The 14,663-nt window shown below is 39.8% G+C and overlaps 1 protein-coding gene across 1 annotated transcript in view; it reads left to right on the forward strand.

Moving 5' to 3' along the window:
• LOC126251382 (venom carboxylesterase-6-like) overlaps positions 1 to 14,663 on the forward strand; it is a 147,783-nt gene that overhangs the window by 113,867 nt on the left and 19,253 nt on the right. The window lies entirely within an intron of this gene.

Here is a 14,663-nt window from a genome sequence, read left to right on the forward strand (position 1 = left end):
CGTATAGCGTAAATTTTCGGACTGCCTTTATTGAAGACTAGCTATTTTCCCGTGGCTTCACTTGCTTACTCATATGTCACGTACGTTGCATCCTTATACACAGGGCGGTTAGGAACAGTCTGTATGAGCGTTTCAGGGAAGGTTGTGCTGAGGGGAAATAGTTAAGAAAAATTTTGATACGTTGGTCCCTATGCAAGTTAATTAGCATTGATATCAGCCATCAGTCTGTTGCGCGCGCAAATACAAAGGAAGGACGATTGGGTTTAACGACTCGTTAACAAGCTCGGATTTTGTATAACGTGGGGAAGGAAATCGGCTGTCTCCTTTCATAGGAAACATCCCAGCGTTTGCCCTGAGTGATTCGGAGAAACCACGAATAACCTAAATCCGGAAGCGAGTTTGAACCGTCGTCCTCCCGCATGCGGGTATAGTGTGCTAACCACTGCGCCACCCCCCTCGATGCGCCGTTTAAAGCGACCCGAAAACAAGATGTCGTCAAACGGGTTTTTTGTTTAGTTGTCTAAACCCAGGCAAGAGAAAGATATAAAAATTAGCCTTGAGGCGCTAGTAAGGACCGAACTGGAGCCAGAGGATGACGAGTCTTTTGAGCTATCGTGTAAGCTATGAGAACAACTGACACTAAATTGCATCTGGTAGGTTGCTTCAGTTAACGGTCGCAACGCCCGTAACGATTGGCTAACTTGAACGCTGATTAACTCGCAAATGGCGCAACGTATCGAACTTTTTTCCTAACAATTATTTCTCAGCACAACCTACTCTGCATCATTCTTACAAGCTTTTCAGACTGTTTCTGGCCGTCCTGTGTATATTTGACATACATTTAATATATTTCATACATACCCGGTCACATATTTCGTCTCTAATGAATTTCGTCCGATGGTTTCAAAATAGTTCAGATGGCTCTGAGCACTATGAGACTTAACTTCTGGGATCATCAGTCACCTAGAACTTAGAACTAATTAAACCTAACTAACCTAAGGACATAACCCACATCCATGCCCGAGGCAGGATTCGAACCTGCGACCGTAGCGGTCGCTGGGTTCCAGACTGCAGCGCCTAGAACCGCATGGCCCTGCGGTTTCATCTGAATTCGGAGAAAAGTTATAATTCTGTCAGTAACTGATTGTCATTTCGAGAAAAAGACTCTCTTAGGGAACTATCTACTCTGCTCTGTTTTACACCATGCAGCTCTAGAGATGCAACTGAACAATACAAATGAGATTGTGATTCATACTTATGAAGTGTTCCAAGTCAGATAAATAACTGGTCCAGCTGTAAATAGCTTTATTGGTTCAAAATCACTTGTTAAGTCCGCCTTCAGGTGTACGGAAACCGAGCCACCGCGCACAGTGAACGCTAGCTAGGCTGCGGCCAGGTGACGCACGTGAAGCCGAGATTCCGGATCCACGGTTCCTGTACACCTGAAAGTCGACTTACAATTACCCGAAAACCGGCCGTGACTTGAACCAGTAAAGCTATTTACTACTATAACACCGAAGTTTGAATTTCCTTCAAACTAAATTTTATTACAGGAAAGATCGTTTTCGGACGTTTCTACATGTCGCTCCATCTCAAATTCACCTGCACCCCTTGCAGTAGTAGGGGTATCTGACTCCCGCATACTGAATCATCAGTATAAAAAATTTGGTTTCAGTAGTTTCTGAGTTAAGCGTTTGTCACACACCTTTCCACCCCAAAACCTTAGTTGCAGGGATGCTAGAGGAGTCTTGGCTTTCACCAGTATGTGTTTTAAACCAGTTCCGGTGCGTATGGAAGATTTTAACATATCGTGTCTTCTCGACCCCGCCTCACATCTACAGCTACTTACGGTACACTGCCCCCACGATATTTTTATATAGATAATTTTTACAAATAATGTGATACGTATACAAAATTTTATTGCAATTGCTCCAGACGTTCCTGAGCTAATTTTCTAAGACATCCATTCATCCTCATACACTATGTGATCAAAAGTATCCGGACACCCCCAAAAACACACGTTTTTCATATTAGGTGCATTTTGCTGCCACCTACGGCCAGATACTCCACATCAGCGACCTCAGTAGTCATTAGACATCGTGAGACAGCAGAATGGGGCGGTCCGCGGAACTCACGTACTTCGAACGTGATCAGGTGATTGGGTGTCACTTGTGTCATACGTGTGCACGCGAGATTTCCACACTCCTAAGCATCCCTATGCCCACTGTTTCCGATGTGATAGTGAAGTGGAAACGTTAAGGGTCACGTACAGCACTAAAGCATACAGACCGAACTCGTCTGTTGACTGACAGACACCGCCGACAGTTGAAGAGGTTCGTAATGTGTAATAGGCAAACATCTGTCCAGACCAGCACATAGGAATTCTAAGCTGCATCAGGATCCACTGCAAGTAGTATAACCGTTAGGCGGGAGGTAAGAAAACTTGAATTTCATGGTAAAGCTGCTGCTCATAAACCACACATCATGGTGGTAAATGCTAAACTATGCTTCACTTAGTGTAAGGAGCATAAACATTGGACGATTGAGCAGTGGAAAAACCTTGTATGGAGTGGCGAAACACGGTACACAATGTGGCGATCCGATGCCAGGGTATGGGTATGGCGAATGCACGGTGAACGTCATCTGCCAGCATGTGTAATTCCAATCGTAAAATTCGGAGGCGGTGGTGTTGTGGTGTAATCGTGTTTTCCACGGAGAGGGCTTCCACCCCTTGTTGTTTTCGTGACACTATCACAGCACAGGCCCACATTGATGTTTTAAGCACCTTCTTGCTTCCTACTGTTGAAGAGCAATTCGGGGATGGCGGCGGAATCTTTCAGCACGATCGAGCACCTGTTTATAATGCACGGCCTGTGGCGGAGTGGTAACACGACATTAACATCTCTGTAATGGACTGTCCTGCACAGAGTTCTGAGCTGAATCCTATAGAACAGCTTTGGGATGTTTTGGAACGCCGATTTCGTGCCAGGCCTCACCTACCGACATCGATACCTCTCCTCGATGCAGCACTCGGTGAAGAATTGGCTGCCATTCCCCAAGAAACCTTGCAGCACCTGATTGCACGTATGCCTGCGAGAGTGGAAGCTGTCATCAAGACTAAGGGTGGGCCAACATCATATTGGATTCCAGCATTATCGATGGAGGACGCCAAAAGCTTACTTTAATTTTCAGGCAGGTGTCCGGATACTTTTGATCACATAGTGTATTCACGCGTGGTAGATGGATCTTACCCCTACAGAAACCTTCACAAGTGTATGCACTACAACTGTCCGAAGTTTCTTATCGAATGAATGGTACAGGAACACACAAAATACGAGGAAACAGACACACAAGTAATAATATTTCTAAATTACATATAAGACAAGATTTACAGTTTATGTAAGAAAACGAAATTCTGTGGGTCGAGCGTCAACTGAACCGTCCTTTTCTTCCAGGTTCGTTCAAAGCTGGAGTAATTAGTTGTCGACTGTGTGTGCATTGCTGTCATATCTTTCGTCTCTTCAGTCTCATGTGACTCATAAGGGAACAGTACGGTTCGACATATCGAAACCTGTCCTAAAATTAGATGTACAAGAAGTATACACCCAGAAAAACACGCTATCAGAATTGTAGCCGCTAAGACACACTGCAAGTATTTTTTACATAATGTTGAACGTTGCCAAATTCGTAGCTCTTCAGACAGCTGGAGAAATGTATACCCACGCTTCACAGTGCATACGTTACGCGGCGGGCAGATACACTTGGTCGATGGTGCATTAGTAAGCAGATAACAGGGCACGGCACAATTGTAATCCGTAAACCGAATTTCACTTTCTGTTGACAGTTTGTCACAATTGAACACAGTTATTATTCATGAAAATTCACAACTCATTTAACATCCATAAGAATTAGCAGTGGTTGCTAATTTCATCGGTCTTTGCGGATGTTTAAGAACATCGCAGTAGTGTGAAATGCAATTAATGTTCTTAGACTAGCAAAGGTAAAATATTAAAAACTTGGTGTGCAGTCAAAATCACCTACCTTGAAACTTCCCCTTTGTATGTAAAGAATGATAGTGCTGGAAAAACTATTATTTGATTTTCAAACAGCTGAGCAAAACTGAACATACTCAGACAGTTTTCTCTTTACTTATTTTGATCATCACTAAACTGACACACAATATTTTTAGCGCAACGCAATGTGACTTTCAATAATCCCTACAAAAGAATAGCCCTGACTAACAATAACCTATACCTTTCAAGAATCACTTACCTCGTATCTTCGTTACTCGAACTACTGCAATACAGCGAGCGCCAATGCAGGCACCCCAATGCGTCCAGTCTTACAAATTTCCTTTTTCTGACCGACACACGTCTAGATAGTCCGCTCCTAGTAACCTCTCAAAACTCTGGCATCTCTCTCCCCACACCCACCACTGCTGGCGGCTCACCTCCAAATGCCCAACGCTACGCGCTGTTCACACCCAACTGCCCAACGCTCAACGCTACACTAGCGAATATTCCAACAATGAGTCCAACCAGCCACAGACTGCACACAGCGCAGTCAGCGATTTTCGTAGAGAGCACTACGTGGCGTTACAAACATAAAAACCTAAACAGCCTGCTCACATAGCCGACAAGTTCCCTCCCCCCCCCCCCCCACCCAAAAAAAAAAAAAGATTTTACAAATTGTTTTGGGCATCGGACAATACTGATTTGATAAAAAAAATTATAATTAAAATAACAAACATATCAAGTGCACACACTTATTGGTACAGTGTTGGTCAAAAGCCAAATTGTTCTCACAGTCCATAAAGACAGTCCCGATCATTCATCACCGTGGTAATTACAGTTTTGTGCACAAAGTCTGAGCAGTAAAAGAAAATGCACAGGGAAGTAGCGGATTTCCATGCAGTCTTGAAGAAGTACTGTTGTTCTTCCAACGGATAGACAGTGCTGACTCTTGACATGCAGACAGGTAAATGGCCACAACAGAACCCACAGCAGGGTCAGTCGAAGTTTTGAAGAATATTGGTAGGTAGTTCATCACAGAGCACACCCATAGTATTTCTCGTAGAGATAATGGTATTGGTGGGTCACCAAAGGTGCAGACCCAATACAGTTCTGGTAGAGGTAATAGTATTTGTGGGCCATCAAAGGTGCAGACCCACTGTAATCCTTGTGGAGATGGACAACAGCCATCCGTTGCGACTGTGCGCGTGCATAATTATCATCTAAGTGTCTTGCGAATAATATAGCAAGTCCATGAACTACCACTTGTGCACTCACAAACATTTTGGAATGTCCTTAGAACCAGCAGTGCTGTTAACCAGTCCCTTGCTCAATTATCAACACATGCCCAAACACTAAGACAGTCATTTAGCATCTGAGATTTTACATATACATTATGACCAACAGAAATGTGTGCCGTAAAATGAATCCCTACTATTCACTTAATTTGAAGAACTGGTGTCTATACAATTACAAATTTAAGGCATAAGAATAAAATTAAAATGGTACAGAAAACATCATTAAAGAACATAATAATACAGACAACATTTTAAGTATATGTGACTGTAGGCTTTCCCGGCGTAAACTATTGATGAAGGTTTCTTGGGTCTCCAGCCGGGTGGTAGCGTTAATATCTCGCGACGTTTCGGGAAGTGTCATACTACCCATCTTCTGGCGAAGTGGGTGGTATGACACTTCCCGAAACGTCGCGAGATATCAACGCTACCACCCAGCTGGAGACCCGAGAAACCTTCATCAACATTTTAAGTAATACAGGCTTTAGAAAAGAATAGAAACAAGCATATATATGAGTATTATAGGAATTGTGACGTAAGTAAATAAATGCGAAATGAGAATATTCAAACATTAATTTGACACATGATCGTTAAAGGAAAACATAACAGAGTAAATAATATCCAAACATTTTTCCAAAGTGTTTGAGGATAACAGTACTCCTCATCATAGTGAATGTAGCTTAGTATTAGAAAATTCTACAACATAACTCTTATCAGATAAACGCATAAAGACAGGAAGAACATAGACACACAAGGGTACACATTAACACATAGCGGAATAACACCAAAGGAAAAGTCCGCCCCGGTAGCTGAGTGGTCAGCGTGACAGACTGTCAATCCTAAGGGCCCGGGTTCGATTCCCGGCTGGGTCGGAGATTTTCTCGGCTCAGGGACTGGGTGTTGTGTTGTCCTTATCACCATCATTTCATCCCCATCGACATGCAAGTCGCCGAAGTGGCGTCAAATCGAAAGACTTGCACCAGGCGAACGGTCTACCCGACGGGAGGCCCTAGCCACACGACATTTCCATTACCAAAGGAAAGGACAGGGTTTGTTTTCAGTATAACGTATGGTAGTGCAGTCCTACCCAAAGCTTCATTCCATAGATCTCTCCTCTTGTTTCAACATTTTTTTCGCACAGAGGTCCTATCTAAGCATGCTTTCTGTATTTTCCATTATCTTAGCTCATCATTTATCTTTCATTATATCACCTCATCATTTGTTTCCAAGAAAATCCTACCTAAACCTGTTGTCCCTAAACCCTACTTGTTTGAAAATAGTTATTCCTCATTGTACACTACTGTTTTGGCTAAAAAATTTTCTTATAACTTCTTAATGCAATCTTTCTCCATTCTTCATAGTTAGTTTCCTGTATAGTATCTCTCCTCTTAAGCTAACTTAAGTCTACTGAACTCAGATACATATACTAAGCGACAAGGCGATGCAGCAGCACAAACATTAACACAAACATGAAAGAGGAAAAAAATGCAAATTGGCAAAGCAAGCAGCAATAAATATAAATTAGCAAAGAAAATGCAACATTACAACTAATATAAGACAATGTGCAGCAACAAGAAGAATAAATCAGTAGTAAAACTGGCTTAGCAGAGTAATACAAAGTGAAATTCAGTATGAATATGCCTGGCAAACAGCAGCAGCAAATGCAAAAACTTATACCTAAACATGACAAAGCTCAAGCAGAATATTACAGTAAAGATAGCCATGTCTAATACCTATGTCACATCTGAACACTAGAGCGATGCATCACGATAACTTACTCTACCAAACAAGTTACCAAATCGTTGAAAAAAATATGTATGCAATTCCTGTGAAGGGAAATGTCTATTTGAGTATATCATAAAATTATTTAATGGATCTGTAGACAGAAAATATTTACATTAGTGCATCTATTAAATTTTATTTTAACCAATGCTGCAGCATATTTATATATACAGGGTGTTACAAAAAGTTACGGCCAAACTTTCAGGAAACATTCCTCACACACAAATAAAGAAAAGATGTTATGTGGACATGTGTCCGGAAACGCTTAATTTCCATGTTAGAGCACATTTTAGTTTCGGCAGTATGTACTGTTCTTCCTCGATTCACCGCCAGTTGGCCCAATTGAAGGAAGGTAATGGTGACTTCGGTGCTTGTGCTGACATGCAACTCATTGCTCTACAGTACTAGCATCAAGCACATCAGTACATAGCATCAACAGCTTACTGTTCATCACGAACGTGGTTTTGCAGCCAGTGCAATGTTTACAAATACGGAGTTGGCATCATTTCATACGGGATACTCTACCTGTGCTGCTAGAACGTGCCTTTACAAGTACGACACAACATGTGGTTCATGCACGATGGAACTCCTGCACATTTCAGTCGAAGTGTTCGTACACTTCTAAACAACAGATTCGGTGACTGATGGATTGGTAGAGGCGGACCAATTCCATGGCCTCCACGCTCTCCTGACCTCAACCCTCTTGACTTTCATTTGTGGGGGCATTTGAAAGCTCTTGTCTACACAACCCCGGTACCAAATGTAGAGACTCTTCGTGCTCGTATTGTGGACGGCTGTGATACAATACGCCATTCTCCAGGGCTGCATCAGCGCATCAGGGATTCCATGCGACGGAGGGTGGATGCATGTATCCTCGCTAATGGAGGACATTTTGAACATTTCCTGTAACAAAGTGTTTGAAGTCACGCTGGTACGTTCTGTTGCTGTGTGTTTCCATTCCATGATTAATGTGATTTGAAGAGAAGTAATAAAATAAGCTCTAACATGGAAAGTAAGTGTTTCCGGACACATGTCCCCATAACATATTTTCTCTCTTTGTGTGTGAGGAATGTTTCCTGAAAGTTTGGCCGTACCTTTCTGTATCAAGCATGAAACACCATTCACTAGCCATATGGCATTTCATAAGGCAGTAAAAAAAATTTCTCAACTAGAAAGGCAGTAGACATAATCAGGGGTATAGATGTAAAATATTTCTCATCATTCCATTAGGCATTTCAGTAAATATCAGAAAGTACGAGCTCCAAACTGTAATTGTATGTTTTCAAGTATGAGCGTGTCATATTTGCGATGCTTTCTACAAAGAAATGTCAATAGCGAGGTTAATGGCCTCTTTTTCCTACACCGGTCCCTCTGAAAGGTACACACTTATGGTTTTTTTCCAGGCAACTGTCGGTCAGCTCGGCACCCATAGCGCATTACGTCCAGGTCACCTATCTTCCTTACCGAAATACTGACGACAGCAGTTTCCACTACAGTCTCATATAAAATACAAATTTCATAGATTGAAAATTTATGTTAGAAGTGTGTAGAAACGAAATCTCATATATAAGAGTGTCCAACAAGTTTTGTGAGCATTGTGGTGCTCACATTCACGTATGTAAACACATTTCATAACTCTTAAAGTACATCCTTTTTCACAAACCAGAGTCCCTAACGCCTACTCATTATTGGTATACATATAAACACATAATCACATTTCTCAAATAGCATAATCGTATTGATCATAAACATATCTTAACATCATAATACACATCATCGTCTTCATAATATCATCACAAAACATCAATCACATCTCAAAATCGTCACAGGTTCTTTCAATAATTTCAAAACCTAAAAAAATTCTCTGCTCGTTTCAGTTGTGTCATCTACCTCAAACGTACTTCAAAGATCATGATCCCATACAAAATACTTCATTCAAAGGTCTCATAGTATCACAATGGTTCCGAAATGTATGAACAGTTAACAAAGTAAAAAAATACAATTTTGTAAGTGTGAATTAACTGATGTATGAACAGTTAACAAAGTAAAAAAATACAATTTTGTAAGTGTGAATTAACTGATGTATTAAAAAAATAAGTTTGTCTCTCTTAAATGATCAGATAGCTGTGTAATTCTATGTTAGAGAAATATCGTAAAAAATGTGTAAAACTGAATAACCAAATACCAATTAGCTAGGGCTCCTAGCGCTTGCCACACCCATGGTACACAAAGTAAACGTGTACCCCTCGATGATTAATGTAATTATACTTTCAGGTGTCACAGATTACAGCAACCGAATGAAATGTCTCACCAAAAACCTTCTTTGTATCTTTGTAATTCAAGAATCTTTCTAAAAATTTTCGAAGTACCAAAATTAATCACTCAAATGCGTTTCCTGTAGCGCTAAACTGTGCGTCTTGCTGTAGGATAATTTCTGTCATCACTTTACGGTAAAAATATGCCAAGTGTCGTAATTATCGTCGTCTGTAAGCCAAGTTCTGTAGAAGTCAATGTACTTACCTCATCATAAACAAAGTGAAATGGTATGCATATAGACATCGTAGTTACTACGCTCATTGCTGTGATCAAGAAAGTACTGTAATGTAACGTAGTTTTGTGCTACAGAAAAGGCTGTTTCGTTGTAGCTATACCACAAAAGTTACTACTAAAACACGTTTCACATTCCAGAAGAATACAGAAACACTGCGCAGATATAAGACGGGTACAGCGCAAAAGCAATAATATAAATTGTGTCACTCATTAATAGCATCATGGTATAATCGTGTAGCTATCAAACAAACCAATTACTAAGTTACCTGTAATATCTCAGAAAGTACTTTCAATAAAGAATGTCTTTTCAAGTAAACCAAAATGTTGCATTAAAGTCTCATTAGCAGTATATGTTCTAAGTATGTAAGCCTTATAGTGGTTACATAATCGTGCAACTAACAAGCAAGAAGGTACACACAATAGCACTGTATTGTCTGTTGACTATAACAATGCAGTCGTAATTACTGTCCAAATAAGTTCCCTAGGTTCTTGAATGGATTGTTAAGTCCAAAAAATTGTTGCATGTTAACAGTTTCTAAGTGTGACAAAGCGTACTAGTAACGTGAAGTGAAAAATTTTCTGGCAAAGACTAAGTTAAAAAGCAGATTATCTCTCAATAATCGGCTTTACATGTGAATTGTGGTGTAATCCTTTACTCTTCCCAGTACACAGAGTTTCAGCTTCAACCCAATTATCATGTGATATACGTCAGTAAAGATTACTGGAATTTTTCTCAAGATAAGCTTATGTTATTTTTTTCAAGCCTAGCCGGCGCATGTGGCCGCCTGCGGTGAGAGTCATTGACTGTTACCTCTTTGTTGTCGCGCATCGTTACTGAGTTTTGGAGATCTAACTTCTACAATTTCAACTTGTCGAGAGGGCCCTGCCCTGCTTGAATCACACCAATTTTGGTTAAATTCTAGTCTGTTGTTAAGATTATATCGTCCTCTCGTCATGTTGGTAATTTCTTTAATTTCTTTCTTGTCGGTCACGTGGTGGAGAATTTCTCCCTGAATCATAACTGCATAGTGGGCTGTTGTCTCTGAAGTTATTCTGTCTCCCTTGATAATAATTGTTCTAGATCCCATATTGTCTCTTTCTATGATTGTCTCTATCATAGTCATTTCCGTGGAGAGGTGATCGTTCCCTGCAACAATTGTTACTCTGCCAACGGTTGTCATACGGGTGAAGTCTTTTTTGGTCACGATTTGCGTTATAATAGTAGTCTTGTCGTGTCTGATTATTGTTTCTGTCGTCACGGAATTGTGACGGATATGTCCTATAATGATTGTTTTCCTGTTCTCGCATCCTGCGACTGTCTGTATCAATTTCTAATTCTTGTTAAAGGTCCCGAAAACCTTCCATGTCATCCTTGCAACGTCCTGCCAAAAAATATGTCTTAAATGTTCCGGCAACTTGATTAAGCAAATACCGATGAGTTCTGAGGGGCTGTATGGGTTTGACAGGTACTGATTCTTGTGCAACATGTCTTCAAAATGTTTGATAAGACTAGAGAATTCTGATTGTTCAAAGTGTTTCATCATTATGATGCTATGTTTTACTCGGTCTTGAGTAGCTTGAGACCAATATACTGAGAGGAAGGCATGATAAAATTCTCCTTCAGTGTGACAATCGCGAATGACTGAACGCATTCTTACAGCAAGTTCATTTTCCAAATAGCCACACATAGATTCCAATCTGTGCTCTAATGACCATTTGGGAGGAAAACAATGAGAGAATTGATGAAGCCACGCCTGTGGATGAATGTCGTTGCCGGAATTCTTAAATGTTTTGAATTTACATATACTAATGAACAGCTTATAGTCAAAATCGTCATGACGGCGAGTCGCTGATCGGTCATTGTTTTGCTGTGTCGGCGGTTCCATCGCAAAATGTGATGCACCTTGTCAATTTCTTCCACAATTTCCAAAATATCGTGAGTTGTTGCTTTGTGACTTTTCCTTATTTCAGAATCCCTCTTCCCGTGTCGGAGCGCGCGTCTCCTTTGAAATATGTAATTCTTGCATTACGTGTGTCAACTGATCTTGTACTTCCCGCATTTCTCTTTTGTACCGTGTATTGATTTGATTCTGATTTTGTTTAAATTCCTTAATTTGTTCATACTCTTCTGTGTCAGTGAAGGCTGCCAGTCTTGTGTCATTCAGATCATCATCTACCTTTGTAGATAAGTTAGTGAACTGACCCGAAAGTTTGGCTACGTTCTCCGATAATGAACTGATTTGCTCCGTGTGTTTTTCTGAACGAAGTTTTAGTGTATCTACTGTGTCCTTTAAGTTTTCCTGAGTTTTTGCAAGTTGCGTAACCGAATCGGTAGATGCAACTGAGTCAATTTTAGCCCGCAAGGTGATTTTCATGAACAATAGTTTACAGTTCTTTTATAGCTGCTTCGTGATTGATTCTGTAAAGCATTTTCATGCCGCGAAAAAATAGGTTGAAAATGCTCACAAATTTATGTTTTTACGTCATTACAGACTTTTTGACATTTAAATTCGATGTTAAGTAACTCAGCAGTTAAATCTTCGCGTGTTTGTTCAAGCGTTGTGTCTAACTTCTGAAGCTGTTGTTGTGTTTGTCTATGATTTTGTTCCATTTATTGCTGTGATTGTTTTTGATTTTATTCCATTTGTTGCTTTGATTGTTTTGATATTGTTCCATTGCGTCTAACTTTTGAAGCTGTTGTCCTATTTTTTGTATTCATTGTAATAACAATGCACTTGTGTCTAAAACGTGTTCCTCTGTACTTTTCGGCACTGGATTTGCACCGGCAACATTCGCATTTCGAAAAACAGAAAATGTGTCCTGATTTGATTGAGAAACGGGTAATGACGCAAAACCTGAATCTACAGTATTTGCGAGATTGTTTCCTGTCATTTCGGATTCCTGGGGCGAGCTGTTGCCGACCGATCGATCGACAATACTACCCTGTTCACTAGCTGTTTCACTGTCTACACCATTATTTATTGCCTGGTCCATTTCCCTATGCATTATTACAAATTACTTTTCTGAATATTTGTTAATTCATTACGCAGTGGCGCTAACACACTACTCTGTTCTTCACTGACATTTCTCAATTAACTTTGCAGCCTAGTATTACGGTTTTCACACGCCATAATTGTCAAAATATTTCACACGACAACACAGAAAAGCACAATTTGAAGAGCAAAATACGAAAACACATTAAAATAGCAATTAAAATAATATCCAATTAATTGCAAGCGCGGGTGCGAAATACTTGGTGCAAATCTACATGCAGGTCACAACTGTTTTACTGTACAACACTGAAAAACTACAACTACAACTACAAAGTTAATTCTCTGTACAATTACGCGCTAGCAATAAACAATAACTACACTAATTACACAAACTACAAGAAAAAATCAGAAGATACCAGTGATGTATCCTCGGCTCAAGGGTCGACATATGAAACTTCCCCTTTGTATGTAAAGAATGACAGTGCTGGAAAAACTGTTACGTTATTTGATTTTCAAACAGCTGAGCAAAACTGTACTCAGACAGTTCTCTCTTTACTTATTCTGATCAACACTAAACTGACACACAATATTTTTAGGGCAACGCAGTCTGACTTTCAATAATCCCTACAAAAGAATGGCCCTGACAAACAATAACCTATACCTTTCATGAATCACTTACCTCACAAAAATCTTCCTTACTCGAACTATTGCAATACTGCGAGCGCCAATATATCCTCTCGAAGGTTTTCGACATTTCGTTAGAAATTGTGGAAATCAGAAGAAACAGGCGATAGGTAGGATTATTCGGCTAATTGTAGTTTAGACTATGACTGTTGCGCTAATAAAAGTCCAGAACAATAACAGACTACCTCCCAAACCGAAAGAAGACACGTGCAGTAATAGGTTTCAGTGACAAAGTAAAGGAAATAGATTTTTTAGTAAAACAGAGAGGGGAGACAAAGTTTAAACGTTTAAACGTTCGCATGAATCTGAACACGAATTGTATAAATGGAAGAAATATTTACACGAAGTACGAAATATCCACCGAAATGAAACTCGTAAAAATACGAAAAAAAACTTTTTGATAGATTTAGATCTGCTCATGAGGACCAGTGTACTGTTAACGAAGGGGATATAAGGGACTGGGCGCTCTGATTTACAAATGAGATGACCATTATTGATTTCTAGGTTACTTCGACCCTGTTAAACTGATTCAGGAAAATATACGGAAAGGAGTAGCAAAATTACGAATTTCACCTGAAATAAACATGTAGATATATCATTAATAGGTATTACCATAGAAAAGTTCGTAGCTGTCTTGGAAACGAAGCTGATTCCTTTCCAATAAAATGCTGTGTATAAAGCCAGTCAGCCGCTCAGTCATGTTTCGTGCACGAATTAAGTGCAGACCGCGTTTTGCCATCACTTGCGTGATCTACGAATGCTAAGACACATTCATATACAACAACGTCACTGATAAGTGTCAGTGGATTACTGTTTCGAAATTTTACATTTGCTTCCAGCAACATCGAGGCAAATTAGGACAAAAATGAAAAAAAAAGAAAAAGACTGTGTACTTGCAAACAGCTTTTAATGTACGAAGCAAAATCAGGAAAAAAACGAAAGAATAAGGTCACATCCCAAACATTTTCTTACCATTTGCAGAAAACAATTTATTGCTTTTGTTGGACTCTTGAAACGGACACATCACATATGTCTTTAGGAGGACTACGAAAAGTTTCATCCTCCAACCAAATTAATTTTTCGACATTATACAGCTTTTTTCAGAAAATTGTCAGACAATATAATTTCCTGTAGCTCTCTGTCATTTCAGGTTTATCAGTGGAGCAGTACTGTTAAGATTCAGTCACTTCTGCATTTTTGCATCACCACATCTTTCGAATTTGATCAAAAATGTGTCATACGCAGCACAATCTGTACTACAACGGCCTTGACGATTTCTTACTCCATACCAATTCTGTATAAATAAATCTAGTAATTACTGTGAAGTGCCTAAATGCATTAATATTTTG

Source organism: Schistocerca nitens, chromosome 4 (genome assembly GCF_023898315.1).
Source record: "Schistocerca nitens isolate TAMUIC-IGC-003100 chromosome 4, iqSchNite1.1, whole genome shotgun sequence".
In the NCBI taxonomy this organism is placed as follows: domain Eukaryota; kingdom Metazoa; phylum Arthropoda; class Insecta; order Orthoptera; family Acrididae; genus Schistocerca; species Schistocerca nitens.